The sequence below is a fragment of the Delphinus delphis genome, chromosome 12 (genome assembly GCF_949987515.2).
Source record: "Delphinus delphis chromosome 12, mDelDel1.2, whole genome shotgun sequence".
Classification (NCBI taxonomy): Eukaryota; Metazoa; Chordata; class Mammalia; order Artiodactyla; family Delphinidae; genus Delphinus; species Delphinus delphis.
This window is the reverse complement of record NC_082694.2, coordinates 65,496,115-65,514,711: the sequence shown is the minus strand read 5'-3', so window position 1 is coordinate 65,514,711 and position 18,597 is coordinate 65,496,115.

Sequence of the window (18,597 nt, the reverse complement as noted above, 5' to 3'; positions counted from 1 at the left end):
AAGGAACATTGTTTCAACTGACTTCACTACCTCTAGGTTCTTTTGCGCTTAAATAGAAATCCAAAATTTCTTCTAGGAGAAAGAAGACAAAAATAAATAGATAGCTAGTGGGAAGCAGCCGCATTAGCATTAGGGAGATGAGCTCGATGATTTGTGACCACCTAGAGGGGTGGGATAGGGAGAGTGGGAGGGAGATGCAAGAGGGAGGAGATATGGGGATATATGTATATATGTAGCTGATTCACCTTGTTAGACTGCAGCAACTAACACAACATTGTAAAGCAATTATACTCCAATAAAGATGTTAAAAAAAAATTCCTCTAGGAGAAAAGAAAGCTAATTCCATTCCTTCCAGGATTTTGGCTCTCAGAGTTCCAGAGTTGATAGTCACCACTACTGAGACTCATTTAGGGGCCATACTGACTCTGCTTTTAAAAGCCATACAGGTTCACAACCCCTTATCCTAAACTCTCAGAACCAGGTGTGTTTCAGGATTCAGAATTCTTCAGATTTCAGAAGGGTGATGTGGTGCACATACGATATATCCTGTAACAACCCCAGCCGTGTCCAAAGCAGCACCTCATTAGTATTTCTAAACATAGCTGCATTCCACATCAGGAGAGGTTTTACTTCCAAATGAGTTTCGACACCAACCACACAATTTTCAGAGCTTTTTGACTTCAGAATCATAGATAACAGAATGTGGACCTCTAGTAGATAATAATTATTGAGTGCTTATTATACGCCAGACTCTGCTAAATGCATACTGTGAGTTAACTCATATAATCTATCAACAGACTCAGAGGTAAGTTCTCATTTCAATTCCATTTCACAGATGAGGAAACTGAAGCTTAAAGAGGTTAGCAATTTGCTCAAGATCACACAGAGAGTGAGCATGGGAGCAGAGCTCCATGGGTAGTTGTAGATACAACCACCCCTCCCCCATCTCTGTGGTCCCCTTGGAGGGCACCTAGGATGGTGGACATAGGAGCAGCAGGTGACTGCCATGGGACCACTGGGTTTGGGGCCTGGGCAGATTTCACCCTCAGGTATGGAGAGGCAGAGCCCTAGGTCTTGAAAGGAAGAGACAAGAAAATCAGTCACCTTCCAGAACTAACTGAATGACAGGTTCCAGGCTGAACCTCAGCCTTGACCATGAATGAGACAAGCATGCCATGGGCATCACCTGGCCTGGAGGGTCCGCAGAGTGCAGGTTAAGAGCAGGGGCTCCAAGGCCAGCCCATGAGGGTCAAACCCCGTAACTAGCTGGGGGATGCTGGGCAAACTTCCTTCCTTGTTAAGTTTCAGTTCCCTCTTCTGTAAGATAAGGTTTCATCATGCTTCTTCACAAGACTGGAAGATTAAATGAAACAATCCATGTAAACACAACGCCTGCCACAGAGTGGGACCCTTGATATTGCTTTAAATAAATGCCTGTGATGGAAGAAAATAGGATTGTAAATTGAGATAACCAGAGAGGAAAGGCATAGGCTGACTGATCCTTCAGTGATCAAGTGCCCCGTCTGAATCCTTTCGCTGCTGAAAACACCCTTGTTTCACAGCCCTTCATCACTCAGCCACACTAGACTGCGGGTTTGAGGGCGCGAGAGCAACGCCATCAGGGCCGCGGGCAGTCAAACATGTCCTGAACAGGCCACGCGGAGGCGGCATGGCTGTTTCACACGGGCTCGGGTGGAAGGTGAGGGTTACGGTGGCCCGGGCTGGAGCACTACGGTGCCAACAAAGGCCCCGACAAAGACCTTGACCCGCAGTCTCTGAACAGCTCAAAGACAAATGGATAGGTCGCTACTCCTGTCAGTTCATTCTACACAAACACCCTGGGGCATGGCCTCGCTCGCCCACGGTTTTCCTCCCGTGGTTTGCCCTTCCCCCACCAAACACAGGCCCTCAGAAATGGCCACCTGGGGCAGCACGAACAGCCAGCCATTCCCCCGGCGCCTGAGGAGGCAGGATTTGCCTGAAGGATGCTGACAGGACCACACTTCACTGGGGTCTTCCAGGGCCCACACCGGCATAACGTCAGGCCTGGGGCCGCGTTCTACAAGACGCTTGTTCTCGGAGACTCTGCACCTGAAAAGCTTTCCTCTCATCTGCAAACTCATGGCCACACAGGGGCACCAGACGAAGGGCAACAGAGAACAAAAGTTCCAGGAAGACGGGGCATTTGACCACTCACCATTGTGGCTCCCTGCTCACCATTGTATCCCCAGGGAAGAACAACGTTCCGCAAATGATATAGGTGCTTAACAAATGTTTGTTGAGTGAATAAAGAAAAGGACACGCACCTCTTGGGCCGTGCAACGTACGGCTCAGCGTCCCCCGAGGAGGTGTCCCTGCCTCGTCCTCCCCATCCTGGCTGCAGGCTCCTCCTGGCCAGCACGGGAGCTCATCTGAGCACCACGGCCCACACCTGAGGCACGAGGAAAGGGTGTCAAAGCCAGAGGAGTCCGCCCTGACCGGCTGCTCTGACAGTGCTGTCAGCTGTGGCTTGTCAAGCCCCCGTTTCAATCTCACAATGTCTGCCCTTGTTCCGCAGACAGACCTGCCATTAGGAGCGTTCCAGACCAAACCTCAGCTGCTCCGAAGAGCAATAATTAAATCAACAGACCGTGATGTCTGCTTTCGGTTCCTTTCACACCTGTCTGCCAGCAGGATTACTGGGTAAAAGAAGATCTTGGCTGGGCCCAGACTGGTAAGCACCCTGCAAAAATATCCTGGGGCTGGCGGGGAGGGAGGTGGTGGTCAGCCACGTGCTTCTCAGACCCACGCTGCAGCTCACTGACATTTCTGGGGGGGCTGCCCTGTGGCCCGGGGGAGCTGCAGGTGGGGCTGGAATGAAAGAAGCTCACATAGAGAGTTGGCAATAGGCTATGGATACGGGCCGGGAATAATCGCTCCCTTCGCGAGCATCTACTGGGTGCCTCTGGCCTTCAGAGCTGTACCGGTTTCTCTGTCTCTTGGTTCCCTCCTTCAGTGGCCCTGAGTTGAGCAGTTTCCCCAGGCTGAGGAAAGCACTGCATGCCCACAAGAGATGTTCTGGAAATACTTGCCGACTGGGCAGGGGCAGAGGTGGGTGACACCCCAGATTAGAGGCTCTGCGGCCAAGTTCCCCTCCCTTCCTTGCACATCTCAGTGACGCCCCTGCCCCCGGATGGTGTCCTAGGTTTGGGGCCCCAGGCTCTGGGGAGCGGAAAGGAGAAGGCTCTAGGCTCCCAGGGGCTCATGGGAAGGGAGGTCAGCATGTCACTTTCCTCTCTCAGGACCCCATGGCCTTCCGTAAATACACACAGCCTGGAATTCCTGACAATCCCAGCTGATTGTCCAGGAAAAAGAAAAAAACCACAGAGCGCCCACTGAGCCCTGCCCCATTCTAGGTCCCATAAACACGGATGATTAAAAATACTTGGAGCCCTTGAAAGAATGCCTTCCGCACCAGGGCCCGAGGGTGAGGCCACAGGCTCTGGGACAGGCAAGAGCAGCCCCTGGAAGCGAAAGCAGTCACCTCCAGTGGGGCCTGGGGGCCTCTGCTCTGAGGGGCTCCGGCAAAGAAACTTGGGAGCAGAAGTGTCTCTGGAGCCTGGAAGGGCCTAGAAGAAAATGATAGAGGAGGCCGGCTGATTCTTACTTAGAAAGAAACCCAAGTAAGGTGTGTCAAAATTGTAATGAAAGAAAAAGTAGAAAAACTTGTTGCTTTCATCCAATGGGTTTTCTAAAGGGGAACTTCTACCTGGGATCACAGAAGGGCCATTGAATGATAAGCTACAGCTGGGGGGGTGGGGGGTGGGGGTGTGTGTGTGTGTGTGTGTGTGTGTGTGTGTGTGTGTGTGTGTGTGTGTGTGTGTGTGTGTGTGTGTGTGTGTGTGTGTGTGTGTGTGTGTGTGTGTGTGTGTGTGTGTGTGTGTGTGTGTGTGTGTGTGTGTGTGTGTGTGTGTGTGTGACAGAGGGAGAGAGAGAGAGAGAGAGGTAGAGAGAGAGAGGTAGAGAGAGAGAGTGAGTGAGTGATGGGGCTGGAAAGTAAGAAGCAGACTCACCGTCCTGGCAGGGGTGATTGACATGGTCGCAGGAGGAGGTCAGGCTGCTGTTACCCAGTGGCAGCAGGGAGAAGTGAGGGCACCAGGCCATTCCTTTGGGTGCCCTTGCTACTCTTTGCCCCAATCTTGACAGTATATGGAAAATGAAGCAGTCATGGGCTTAGAAAAGCATTGAAGAGACTCAAATGCCTCAGGGATGAGGGTCTATCTGGGTCACAATACCAGGGAAGCTGTTGAGACCAGTAGAAGGGCTGGCTGAGGGTGTGGGCAACAAGGATGAAGATATGAGCATGGATGTGGCCCTGAGACCAGCTGGGGTTTGTCTCATTTCCTCTTGTAAGTGTCTCCCAGGAAAAGAGACCACCAGAATTCTGGACGAGCTGCTTCCAGAACTTCTAAGAAGAAGTGGGTCTGCGAGGCACAAAAGATAGACCATTGAAGATTCTGTGCTGAGCAGCCCAGATGCCGCTTCAGGACTAAAGAACTTACTCCCGCAGCTGCTGGAAGTGCTGCCAGCTGAGAACCCCCTTCAGAGTTGCCTTGGTGGTAGAGTTGCCTCGCCCCAAATGACACCCTCTTCCCAGGGCAACCTGCATCCAATGACTCGTGGATGCGGAGGTGGAAAGCCCTGTACCATCACCACCACTCAATCCGACTCTGAAGGTCCACCCCAGCTTCCGAGCTCCCCACGGTGTTGGCGGAGGCCTTTGTTGCCGCTGCACCAGCCCGCAGCTCTCCCCTCACTTCAGTCCTGCTTCCTCCTTCCCTTCCTTCCACAGATGTCCATCCCAAGAGCGCTCTCTAATCAAGCTTCCACACCGCACGCTGATCCTGCCTCTGTCTGGCATACTGGCATAGGGCCAAGCACCCACACGTGTGTTTGGCCAAATAAATACATATTCTGAAGTCTGTTCACTATGTATGCATTATCTACTAAAAACTTAATATTATTAGAGCAGACGCAAATGATCCCCTCCCCCGCCCCCATACACACAAACCTCAGGGGGAAGCCCTGGAGTCACCTCCAGGAAGCCCTCAAGCGTTCTGAAAACCAATAGGTTAGGGCATGGCTCCAGGCAGAAGGGAGCCCTGGGCGGGGCGCTGGTTCGGCACCAGAATGTCTGATTCTGACCTGCGCTTCTGCCCCTGCAGCTGGGTGAGCTGAGGCGTCAGCGCACTCCTCTCACAGCCGCACCCTCGTCGGTCTGAACTGCCCCGGCTCCTTCCTGGGTTGTGTGGGAGAGCCAATGAGAGCTTCAAATATTATGTTTGGAAGGACATTTTAAACTGCAAAGGGCTGTGCAAAAATAAGAGAGAATCGTTTAGCGAATGGCCCATGAATTGTGTTCATTCACTGTGTTCGTGGCTAATTCTGGACACTCATCCCCCTAGTGTTGGATTAAACAAGGTATCAGCAGGACCTGCCCTAAACACATCCACTGTCTTCTTTGTCTGGTTCATTTTAAGACTCAAATAAGATAACAAATGTGAGAGTGCTTCAGATGTCACACTAGTGTGTGCAGGTTTGCTACACAGTGGCGGGTTTGGAGCGGGGATGGTGGGTGCTGGAGAGAGGTAGGCTGGAACCAAAAGAGAAGACCCAGGTCCCATGCTTTCTCCACCACTTACTAACTTGGTGACCTTGGGCAAATCACCTAACTCTGCCTCTGTGAAATGGGACTGGTAGTTCAAGCTTTACTTTCCTTACAGAGTTTTACTTTTTTTTTCTTTTTCTTTTCTGAAAGTCAATGAAAATATGTATTTGGAAGCATTTTGGGTAAATTGAGGCCAAGAGACTTACAAAGTCCTTACCTCCTATAAGTGGAAAAGCTACATGGAACCCAGGGCCTTGACTCCCAAGCTCAGCCTCTTTCCATGCTGGGTCAAGTATTAGGACTAAAAATAACAACAGCAATGCCGATTACAACAGTGATCACCACCGCCTTTAAAATACCTCAGGCAGCTTGGCACGTCTGTGTTCGTTAGATGCCCCTCTGGGCTGAGGGAGTGCAGACCGGTGAAGATACCAAGGTTTCTATTTCAGACCCCACTCACCACTCACCCCCGGTGCCAGGCACCCTTGGGCAGTGTCCAACCTGCCCGACTCCATGTTGGCAACCCCTGTGGTTATCACCTTAAGTTTTGAGTTGTTTTTCTGCAGCAGGGTGGCTGTGTGCTCAACATTTCACTATTTCGAAGGCTGTCCCCTCATAGAGCAGTGAAATCGGTGGGCCAGAGCGTAGACTGGTCAAGAAAGAAGGCACCAACCTGACAGACAGACGGTGGGGGGGGGCACCCTTCATCTCCTCCCTTCCTAGGAGAGAACAGGGAAAGGAGTGTGGCCTGGAATCAGAGGAAAGAAAGAGGAGAGGGGGAGCCCAGCATGTGGTCAGGATTTCAATCGGGGAAGTTCTCAGTGTACAGAGGAGAAGAGGGCATTGTCAAACTTCCCGTTAGGGAGGGGACCTAGGGAGAAGGGAGTTCTGAATGCTCCCAGTGTTTCCAAAGGGCCTCTCCATTCCTACCGCGAGCTTTCCCCTGCAGCCAGGAGGTCTGGCCACCCACGAGGTGGCCCGTTATGTCAGTGGGAAGAAGAGCCGAGGCCTCTGGGGTGAGGCGGGAGGTGCTGGTCCTGCATCTCAATTTCCCAGCACACAAGCCCAGTCACCTCCCTTGTCCCTTCTCTCTCCATGTAACACACACCCCTTTATTCTGGGTGTGGACCAATGGCATCTTGCCTTGGTGGAGAATGACCCAAGTCCTGTGATACACGGGGATCCCTCCACCGCTAGCAGCTCATGGAATAACTCAACATCTTGCGAATGTCACGTAGTAGCTGGGAGGTGAAGGCAATCAGTGCGGACACCACTCTGCGTGTTTCTAGGTCAGATGAGTTTCTGGATCAGGGGGATCAAGGTGTTATCTGAGAGTACAGAGTTGCAAGTCAGCTGACCTAAATTCAAGTTCTGACTCAGCTGCTCACCCACCCAACTCGTAAGTTAAGTTAGCTAACCTCTTGAAGCCTATTTCCTTACCTAGAAAATAGGATTAACGCCCACATCATACAGTCACCGTGAATTACAAACAAAAGTATCTGTGAAGTATAATATGAAAGGTTACACTGAGGTGGGATCGCGTGATGGTGAAGATCAGGGTATTTGGGTTTAAAGAGCTCTGCACTGGGTCCCAGTTCCACTCTCCACTCAGGCTGGACCTTGGACAGGCACTGAAATGTTTTAATGTAGATTATTTTTTAGAGCAGTCTTAGGTTCACAGCAAAGCTGAGCAGAAATTACAGAGACTTCCATATCCCCATCTCCCCAGTCCAGAGCTTCCCCACCATCAACATCCTGCCCCGATGTTACAACTGATGAACCTACATCGTCACCCAAAGGCATTATCACTCGAAGTCTTCAGTTGACATTAAGGTTCACTCTTGGTGGTGTACAATTCTGTGGGTTTTGACAAATGTACAGTGACGTGTATCCACCATTATAGTATCACACAGAATATTTTCACTGACCTCAAAATCCTCTGTGCTCCGTGCCGCAGAGCGGCTGGGCCCGTGAGCCATGGCCGCTCGGCCTGCGCGGCCCTGACAACCATTGGTCTTTCTACTGTCTCCATAGTTTTGCCTTTTTCAGAATGTCACATAGTTGGATTCATATCCTACGGAGCCTTCTCAGATAGGCTTCTTCACCGAGTAATGTGCATTTAAGGTTCCTCCCTGTCTTTTCATGGCTCGATAGCTCCTTTGTTTTTAGCACTGAATGATAATCCACTGTCCCAAGGTACCATGATTTACTTCTCGGCCCACCTACTGAAGGACATCGTGGTTGCTTCCAAGTTTGGGCCATTATGAATAAGCTGCTATAAACGTCCACGTGCAGGTTTGTGTATGGAGTGAAGTTTTCATCTGAGTAAATACCAAAGAATACAAGTGCTGGATCATGTGGTTCCTGTAGCTTCTCTGAGCCTCACTTTCTTCATGATGTTTGATTGAGCTACTGCACATGAAGCACTGTGCACAGCACCCAGCACGTAGATGGGGCTCAACTAATGGGAGCACTGCTCGTTAGCCTACTCAAAGGTTAGTGAAAACACTAACGTAAGGGATGTGAATCCAAGCATCGTCTGAGGGGGATGACATATGGGTACGTCATAGTCATGAATCATCTCTCTGCAGCCCAGGAAGGCTCAGGGCAACAAGAAACGCTGGAAGGCTGTCAGGGCACCGCTGCCTCCACGGAGGAGGGATGTGGTGGTCTTCCTGTGCAGCCTGTGCTGTGGGAGGGGAGGTGGAGATGAACCCTCTGTCCCATAGTAAAGTCTGTCCCAGGTTGAGCAAATCAGGGTGTTGGGGGGGGTATCGTGAACCCTTAGACGTCTGCTGTCCTCCACCGTCTCCTTCCCAAGTCCACTCCTCACAGTTTCCCCCACCCCTTCCTCCACTTGACTCATCCGAAGCTAAGCCCTGCCCGTAACCAGAAGCTCAGAGGTGATGAAAACAGGCTCTCTTTTCGTTTCACCTACTTCCTGTGAACTCACTTAATTCTTCCCAAAATTACCAGGTCACCAGGAAGCTTCGCTAGTTCAGTTTTTTCCTTTCTTTTTTCTTTTCTTGTTCCTTCTCTGATGACAAGATCTACTTGGGATCTAGACTTCAGTGTAAAGTGTGAGCGGGTAGTGTTTCTTTGGAACCCACTTCTTTGGTATCTTTGGAGAGGCTGAGTGAGGGGATGGGACTGAATGACAAATGAGGCTCCCCATGTGGTATGTGGTTTCCAGAGGCAATGCATCCTTTCCTGCTGAAAGGACTAAAGACACATCCTTCGGGCCTCCAGCCCTGGGCCATGTTAGCTGGAAACAATAATGGTGCTTATGGGTTTTTTTGTTTGTTTGTTTTGTTTTGTTTTACATCTTTATTGGAGTATAATTGCTTTACAATGGTGTGTTAGTTTCTGCTTTATAACAAAGTGAATCAGTTATACATATACATATGTTCCCATATCTCTTCCGTCTTGCAGCTCCCTCCCTCCCACCCTCCCTATCCCACCCCTCTATGTTTTGTTTATATCTCGCCCTTCCTTCTCCTTCCAGGCTGCTATGCAATGATTAAGTGATCTGAGTCAGGATCAGGCCTGAGCCTCCCAGGAGCCGGAAAGCTGGAGTTTCTGCCAATGATGCTTACAAAGCCAGCGAGCGTAGGAGGCTGCCACAGGAGAGCCTGTGTGGGTGCCCCTCTAGTGACGTCACTTGGGCATCCTCCAACAGGTCACCTCTAAAATGAGGGTGTTGGACTTAATGACCTCTTTGATTTCTTATAGACCCATTTTTAAATACTTTTCCAAATGATCTTAGCACTCGCCAGTAGAAGTTACTGCCATGATGGACATGTTCACTAAAGCTACACTGTGCAGTAACGGCAGCCGGTAGCCAGGTGTGGCCATTGAACACTTGAAATGTGCCTTGTGTGGGCAAGCAACATTTTTTATTTCATTTAATTTTAATTAATTAATTTATTTATTTAAATTAATTAATTTGGCTGCACCGGGTCTTTGTTGCGGCATGTGGGATCTTCGCTGCCGTGTGTGGGATCTTTTAGTTGTGGCATGTGGGCTTTTAGTTGCAGCAAGCGGGCTCTAGTTCCCTGACCAGGGATCGAACCTGGGTCCCCTGCATTAGGAGCATGGAGTCTTAACCTCTGGACCACCAGGGAAGTCCCTAATTTTCATTACTTTAAATGTAAGTAGCCACAAGGGGCTGGTGACTACCATATTAGTCAACACAGGTCTGGGGAGCTGGATTCTGTCTCTTTTAAACTGCATGTTCTGTCGATTCCACCTGAAAATGGTAGCACAAAACTGTCCTCTTCTCTTCATTTCCAGTTTCCGCCCTAGGCTGAACCATCACCATCCCCTCCTCCGTGGTTTCTTTTCTCCTACTTTCACCCTCTATGATCCTTTTGGCATAGCACAGAGTGAGCTTCTTCAAAAGTAAAATTGACCAAGATATTCCTCTTCTGAAAACCCTTCATCAACTTCCCCATCGCAGTAAAATCGAAAACCCCCATGAGGCCTGGACACCTTGCTCCATCTCCCCCTTGCAGCCCAACACTAGGCTCCTGGAAGCCACCAAATCCTTTTCCACCGCAGGTCCTTTGCACAAACTTTCCCTTTGTTCTGGAGCTGGGCTGTCCAATACAATGGCCACTAGCCACACATGGCTTTTTTATATATACACTTAAATTAACTGAAATTAAATAAAATTTAAAATTCAGTTCCTCAGTCACATGAAACACATTTCAAGGGCTCAGGAGTCACACGTGGGGCTCCCCTGTGGCGCAGTGGTTAAGAGTCCACCTGCCGATGCAGGGGACACAGGTTCGTGCCCTGGTCCGAGAAGGTCCCATATGCCGCGGAGCAGCTGGGCCCGTGAGCCATGGCCGCTGAGCCTGCACGTCCGGAGCCTGTGCTCCGCAACGGGAGAGGCCACAACAGTGAGAGGCCCGTGTACCTCAAAAAAAAGTCACATGTGACTCATTGGTACCATACTGGACAGTACAGATACGGAATATTCCCATCATCACAGAAGTTCTGGGACAGTCTTCCCTACACTCGAGCTTGGCTAACTCCAACCTATCCTTCAAGTCTCAGCTTAAATGTCACATTCCCACAGAGGCCTTTTCTGATCCTCCAGCCTAAAATAAGAGCCCCTGCTTTCTTTTGTACAGAGCCTGCAATTTTCTTTTTTAGTTCTTACAACTGTTTGCAAAGTTATAGTTAACCTGTGTGGTTGTCTAATGTATGCGTCTATTAAAATCTAGGATAATGTCTTTTTTGTTTACCAGTCAATCCCTGGACCCTATCTCAGTGCCTTGAGACTTAGTAGCAGCTCATTCCTGTTGGGTGGATAAATGAAATAACGAATAAATGGAGAGAGTGGTTGCACATAATCTACTCATCTTTCAAAGCTCTAGGTAAAGAGCCAGAGCTCAGGAACCATACGGCCCTGGAATGGAATCCTGACTGCCAGCTATGTTTCAGCCCGTTGGTTAACCTTCCGAGCCACCCTCTCTGCACATGTAGGAGGGAACGCTATTGCCAGCTCGGAGCACTGTGGTGAGCTGTGAGTGAGATAGACAGGTAAAGCCCTTGGTCCACAGTCAGTGCTGTGTGGATGTACATTCCTTTTCCTTTATCACTTCCCCTGTGTCCTTCCAGCACTCTCTGTGAGGTCTTCTCCCTCTCACATTGCATCTCCAGCCTTGGCTTCTGAGTCTCTCATTCCTTGGTCCCATTCCCTCTAAGAGGATTTTAGTTTTCTCTCAGCTGCCACAACTCAAGGATCAAACCAGAAGATTTCTCCAACATAGAGAGCTCACCTTGCTTGGGCCCTTCCTCACTGCCCTCCCTGTCTCTGGCTGTATAAACCAGCCTGACTCACCTGCCCACCTCCAACTCATAAAGGCAAACTCCAGCCCTGGAAATTCTCTCAGAATAGCAGGTACGCAGGCATCTGGCCTAGAGTGGGCCCACTCTTTTTCTAGGGTGTTTTTGATCAATTTGCGTCTGTGAACCACCTACATCAGTATTCCCTGCTTGTTTAAAATGCAGATTCCTGGGCTCCCACTCCGGACCCATTTAACCAGAATCTCTGTGGGGGGGCCCTGGAAGCTGCATTTTCAGTAACCAGCTCAGGTGATTCTGTTGCTCTAGATTAAGGCTTCTCAGTGTATAATATTTACCCCCTCAAGCACTGGGAAGATCCTTCTGGTAAGTCCCTCACTGATCCTCCCTTTAATTTGTATAAAATTTTATTTCTATATCAAAAGATTATTTACCAAATACCTACCAAGTGAGTTATCAAGTGAATTACTACTATTATTTGGGATCTATAAACTCACATTAAAAATTTAGTCGGGTTTACAGTGGACCCCAACTCACTGTTCTCCCCGGTTGGCATGGCAGCATGTGGCCATTCTGTGGACTTCCACGGGGCACATGTCCACAAAGACACTGAAGTGCCCAGAGATGCTTTTAGGAGGACTCACTGTAGTCAGAGGCCCATCACTGTCTTGAGTTGGTCATGAGTTTGAACTGCTGCTCTTCTTGGTCTTTAATGATAACTTACTGTGGGTTTGTCATGGTTGATGTAGTTTATTATGGATTACATGGTGAGCCCTATAGTACGTAGGGGTGCAGAATGACACCAACACAAGTGGGGCCTGAACATTCCCAATAACTAGACTTTAAGACATGTAGCTTGCTGTTAAAACATGAGTAATCTTAAAGCTAAAGCAGACGTGTGTGTACATATATAAACAATCCCTCCAAGATTTGCTTTAGAATGATAGCTTATTGTAATCAGGGTGGTTTTCCATGTGGCAGTATAAAGGGCAGGGTCAGCCGGCTTCGGGCAGTCATTTAACCAGCCCTGCACTGCACACAGCTACCGTCACTCCTTTTTACTGCCTTTGCACCCTGAGCGCCCACTGTCTGCGGCAGCGCTCAACCGCTGCTCCGACACCCCCTCCTCACGCCGCAGCTCCAGGGTCCCAACTGGAGCCCTGGGTGCAGTTGGATCAAGTTAACTGCAAAACAAGACACACATGGGAACAGCCAAGAGGCCCCGCCGGGGACACGGGCAAGAAGGCATTCACCCCAGCAGCTGTGACTGCACCCAGGCTCCCCTCTGCATTCCTGCTGGGAGTCTGAGCACATCCTGTCCGCTGTGTCCATAAAAACAACCTTTGTTATGCTCATCTCAGCATTGTTTATGATGGTAAAACCACTTGGGAACAAGCCAAATGTCAACATCGGGGTGGGGGGGATTCATTAAATAAACCACGGTGCCATCCATACAATAGGAAACTATGTATCCATTAAAAATAACATGGAGGAAGAATATTAATAGACATGTCAGCTGGGAGCCTGTCTTTGCTCCTTAGGGGGACACCCAGAGAGGAAGGCTGGCTGTTCTCACTGCTCCTTGCAGCAGGTCTCCTGTCTCCAAAGTTCATTCTTTCCATTTCCTCTGCCTGAAGAGCCCTCTGGCCAGGCTCAGCCTATGTAAATTCTACCCATCAAAGGTAGGCAGGATAATGGCTCTCCAAAGAAGTCCATGCCTTAATCCCTGGATCCTGTAAATACCTTACCTTGCAAGGCAGAAGGAACTTTGCAGATGTAAATTAGGTTACAGACCTGAAAATAGGTTGATTACCCAGGTGGGGCCCAATCTAATCAATTTCCCCAGCTGGGGTCAGAAGAGACAAGAAGAAGAAATCACAGATATTCAAAGCATGAGAGGATTCGCCCTCACTGCTGGGGGCAGGGGTGGGGCATATGGAAAGCATGAGGAGGAACGTGAATGTCCCCTTAGGAGCAAAGACAGGCCCCAGCTGACAGCCAGTAAGGAATCAGGACCTCAGTCCTACCACCACAAGGAAGTGAATCCGGCCAACAACTTGAATGAGCTTGGAAGCAGATTCCTCTGCAGAACCTCCAGAAAGGAATGCAGCCCTGCCAACACCTTGATTTTGACCTTGTGAAACTCTAAGCAAAGGAGCCAGCAGAGCCGCATGGTACCCACATATCTGACCTACAGAACTGTGGGATAATAACTCTCCTGGCAACGTAGTACAGTATTATTAACTATAGTCACCATGCTGTACATTACAAGGTGTAGTTTTAATGCACTAAATTTGTGGTAATTTGTTGTGGCAGCAATAGAAAATTAACACACCATCCTTCAGCACCATCATTCAGTACAAATGCCACTTCCATGAAGCCTTCTCCAGTTTATCCATCTATCCGTGTGTCCCCTCTGAAGTCTCAAAGCATTCTGCCCTGAGCCTCTTCAGCCATTACCATGGTCCACCTGGGTTATATAAGTAGGGTTATTTATGTACATGTCATATTTATCCTACTAGATGATGTGCTACTCGGGGCAGCAACTGAGGCTTATTCATCTTCATTTTCCTTCCAGGGCACAGCACCTCATGTGTAGTCAGTGCTAAATTTTTCTTGGAAGTATGTTTCACAGCCTGTACGGGTGGTTATTGTTTTAATAAGATGAATTACTGTGGCAATTAGGAATTGAAAGATGGACCCTAGAAATATTTGTAAATATAGAAAGGAATAGCTGATTGATGATGGATACTGACAGCATAAGGAAAATTAGAATGGGCAACAGAAGGATATATGAATATGGGGATGCTTGGAATTATGCTCCGGCAGTTGGCTCTGAGATGTAAATTCATATGCAAAATGAATAGGATTGAAAGTTATCTAAAGTGTTTTAGAATATAACCTCTTAAAAGATTCAACTTCTTGGCAACATGAAGTTTTAATTAAATGAATGTTCTTCTTCTGCTTCAAATGGATAGAAATGTAGAAGAAAATGTAACATAACACCCAGCTGAGCTCAAAAAAAAAAAAGAAAGGGACACCCCCACGTTCCAAAAAGAAGAGGGAGCTTGAAGTCAGCAAGAGCTCCAAAGAGACCTCATAGTCCCATTGATGCAACTACCAGATGATGGAGCCTCTGCTACTTTGGGTCCCTGAGGGACCGAGCAGAGTAGATCCCCACCAATATCCTTTGATGTTGACATGGGAATGAAGAAGCAGAGAGAATCCCAAGCATAATAAACAGTGAACACATACCTAGATAATGGAATATCTTAAAATACCTTAACAGAAGAAAAGCAGCCAGTGAGAGATGTATTACCTGCAAAAGAATGACAATTTGACTGACATCAGAAAAATATATGGCAAGGACTGAGAGAAAAGAGCTGCTTCCTAGAATTCAATACCCAACTAAATCATGATTTGAGGATGAGGGCAAAATAAAGACATTTTTACAAAAAAGACCAAGTTTACCATTCACAAACTCTGACTGAAAAACTACTAAAAGATGTGTCTCTTAATGAAGGAAATTGAACCCAGAAGGAAGAGTGGGATATAAAAGCAATGATGAGAAAACAAAGGTAAACATACGAATACAACTAACCTTTTCAAGGATAACACAACAATGACTAAAGAAAGTGTTAGAACAAGGTGAAACTACTCAGTTACAGAGATGGAGGAAGAGAGGGCATGATCAGAGTTCATGCATTTTAAGGTTCTTAACCTGTTTCGTGGCAGCATAGATATTTAATTAAACATAGGCTTTTCTAAATACAGTGTGCATGTTAAAAATTGAAAGATTATCTCTAAAAGAGTAGAAATAGATTGTAGAACAAAAAAACTAGTAGAGAGAGCAGGGCAGGAAGGAAAGAAATAGCTTGATTAAGCCAGTGGAAGACAATGGGCAAAAGAGAGTAAACACGGTCAGTAGAGAAACACCAAACGAAATGACAGAAATAAATCAAAATACATTATTAATCACAATTGCTGTAAATACCTTATTTTGCCAGTTAGAAAGATTCTCAAATTGCATTTAAACACACACACACACACACCCTCATCTTATATACTATTTATAAGAGACTCAACTAAAACATAACATGAACGAGTCAGAAATAAAAGAACAAAGTAGACATACCCGGAAATGACAATTGGGAGTATGGGCTGTGGAGGAAAATTCTCACCCGTTGCAGAAGGAGGTATGTTCGAGGATGTTTCCCACAGTGTTGTTTGTAGCAGTGAAAGATTGGAAACAGCATGAACATCCGCTAGTATGAGGAAGAAGAAATAAAATTTGGCATATACCTATAATAAAACACTACATAACAGATAAATGGCTGAACTAGATCAAATGAATACATATTAAAAGCGTAAGGTTGAGTGGAAAAGCAAGTTGCAGAAGGATTTCACCATATGATATCATGGATGTGGGTTTTTTCCCAAAGGAAATTTTATTGAAGAGCAATATACATACCTAAAAATGTACACATCATGATGAACCATTCAATGAATTTTCACCAAGCGGCACACCCTTGTAACCAACACCCAGGTTAAGAAACAGAACGTTAACAAATATCCCAGAAGATGTCTCCTCCACCTTGCTCTGCTCTAGTTACTACCCCTGTCCAAAGGTAACTACTCTCGTAACCTCTAATCCTATAGATCGGTGTTGCCTATTTTTGAAATTCATATACATGGGATCATATACATACAAAGTGTGTACTTGTTTCCTGTCTGGCTTCTTTAATTCCATATTATGTTTGGGGGGCGCATCCTTGTTGAAGCATGTAGCTATAGTTTATTCGTTCTCTTTGCTATGCTAGGATTCCATTGTAGGAACGTGCCACGATAATTTATGCTTTTCATTGGTGATCTACATTTGGGATGTTTTTATTTTGGAGGTATTACAAGCAGTGCTCCTATGATCAGTCTTGGACTTTTTTTTTGGTGCATATGTGCATGCATTTCTCTGAGGTATAAGCTCAGCAATTCCTGGGTCAGGGGGTATGCAGACTTTCAGCTTTAAGTAGAGACTCTCAGTAGTTCTCCCCAAGGGTTTTACCAATTTACTTTCCTAGCTGTGTGTGAGAGTTCCAGTTACGCTGCATCTTATTCACACTTGAATTTTTAGTCTTTTTAATTTTAGTCATTCTGGTGGTTGATGGGTAGGCCTTTTGAAACACATTCATGCACAACTACTGTACGTTGCCTGTGAATGAATATACATGTAATATAAAAACATGAAGGGGGAGGATAGACACCAACCTTAGAATATTGACTACCTTAAGGCAGAGAGGCAAGTCTGAGGGCGGGGGTGGAATGAAATGGAAGGCTTCAGCTGTACTTATTCATTTTTAAGCATGAGAAACAAATATGGGCAAACAAACATTTTTAGAACTGGGTGGGAAGTATATATGTGTCTTTTATTTTTCTCCATATTACTTATATTTGGTATACATTGTAATTGAATTTATTTAAGAAAAAAGTTCTTAAAGGAAAAACAGACCCTCCACAGGGAAACAAACAAATTCAAAGTGTATCTGGTTATAAACACAACACTCAAAACATGAGTAATAGACAAGATGTTCCACTTCTGTGTATAATTGTTTCAGTACATAGAAATGCTTTAAGAAACTATCGTACAAAATAATTATGTGGGTCTGATAAAGGACTAGAAGCAAGTACCAAAGTCGAGTATCTCCATTTATAATTTTTTTGCAGGAAGGACGATTCCCCATGCTGCGGTGGATACCTCATGCATGTCCATTTAGAAATAAAATTTTCTTGCAGGGTTGGTATGATTATTCAAGCCGATTTTACAGAGGAAAACACTGAGGTTCAGAGGGACTAAGTGACTTGCCCAAGAGAGAGGAAGAAGAGAAGCAGAGGGGCTTGGCCCGCCCACACTCAGTTCCTAAATAGCCAAGCTCTGCCTGAGGCATGCTGGTGCCACTGCCCAGGGCAGGTGTTCACTCCAGCCTTGGTGGGAAGCAAGGAAAGGCAGCCTCCCTTCAGTACATCACATGGACAGGAGGACCCCAGGAAATACACATCTCATGGGAGGAAGAACACAGGGCACATGCATGGGTCAGTTCAACGCTGTTGATGGGTGAGGACAATTGGCTGCACGGAGGAAGGGCCCTGGTCTCCAGCCCCGCTAGGGTGTGATGGAGATGGGAAGGCAGGAGGAAAAGGCGGCAAGCCACACGCTGCCCAGACTCTCAGAAACGCGCTCTGTGCTTCTAGGGCTGGTGTTCTGAATGCATCAGAACAGTGGGAGCAGCCTGGGCTGCTTAAGCCCCCTCCCCCAACATTCAGGGCTCATTCTCAGGAAAGACTTCTGAGTGAGAAATCTCAGGTCTCAGGCTCGGGCCATCACAAAGGCACAGTAGAGCACTCGGAAGGGTGCTCCAGTGGGCCACCCTGGAGCAAGCTAACCGGAGGCTAGTTTGATCCCTAGGCACAAAATGGTCTCTCCCTCTGTTGGGATTACATCACCCCCTCCAGGCAGTCCTCCTGGGTCGCTTCCTCCAGTGTGGCCACACTGGTATCCTTGCCCTGACACTGGAGGATGGGTAACTCGCTCTCACCCACTTCCTCTTGCTGCTCTGCTGCCTCAGGCTGATCCAACCACAGCCGCTCAAGAAGCTCTCAGGATGTGGGTCTCTGAGTGGACCCTTGAAGCTCCCCTTCCCCTGACCTGGTGGGGGAAAACGCTGCCCCATACACAATCTCTCTCTCTCTCTCTCTCCATCCCTTCCTCCCTCCCTCTTTTCTCTGTAACAAGGAGGATATACATCTTGCTGTCTTCAAAGACATACTCTCTCTCCAATATCTCAAACTCTGTATTTCATTTCTTTATTCCCTGAGGTAGGTGAGGAGCTAAAGGCAGCAAAGTCCGTTTCCAGCCAAGCCCCTCTGCAAGTCTCGCATAGATGACTTAGCCCATCACTTTGGAACAAGGGGATGTTTTGCACTGACTGTTTTGTTCCCACCTGTGGAGCTTCAGAAGGATTCCAATTGCAGCACCCTGTCCTAGAGCACAGGCGACAGTAGGGCACAGTGTTTGTCTTGGGCTCCAAGCTGTCCATATCGTCTTCCCACCCCACGTGACTAGAATTCTATCATTTTCCCCACAA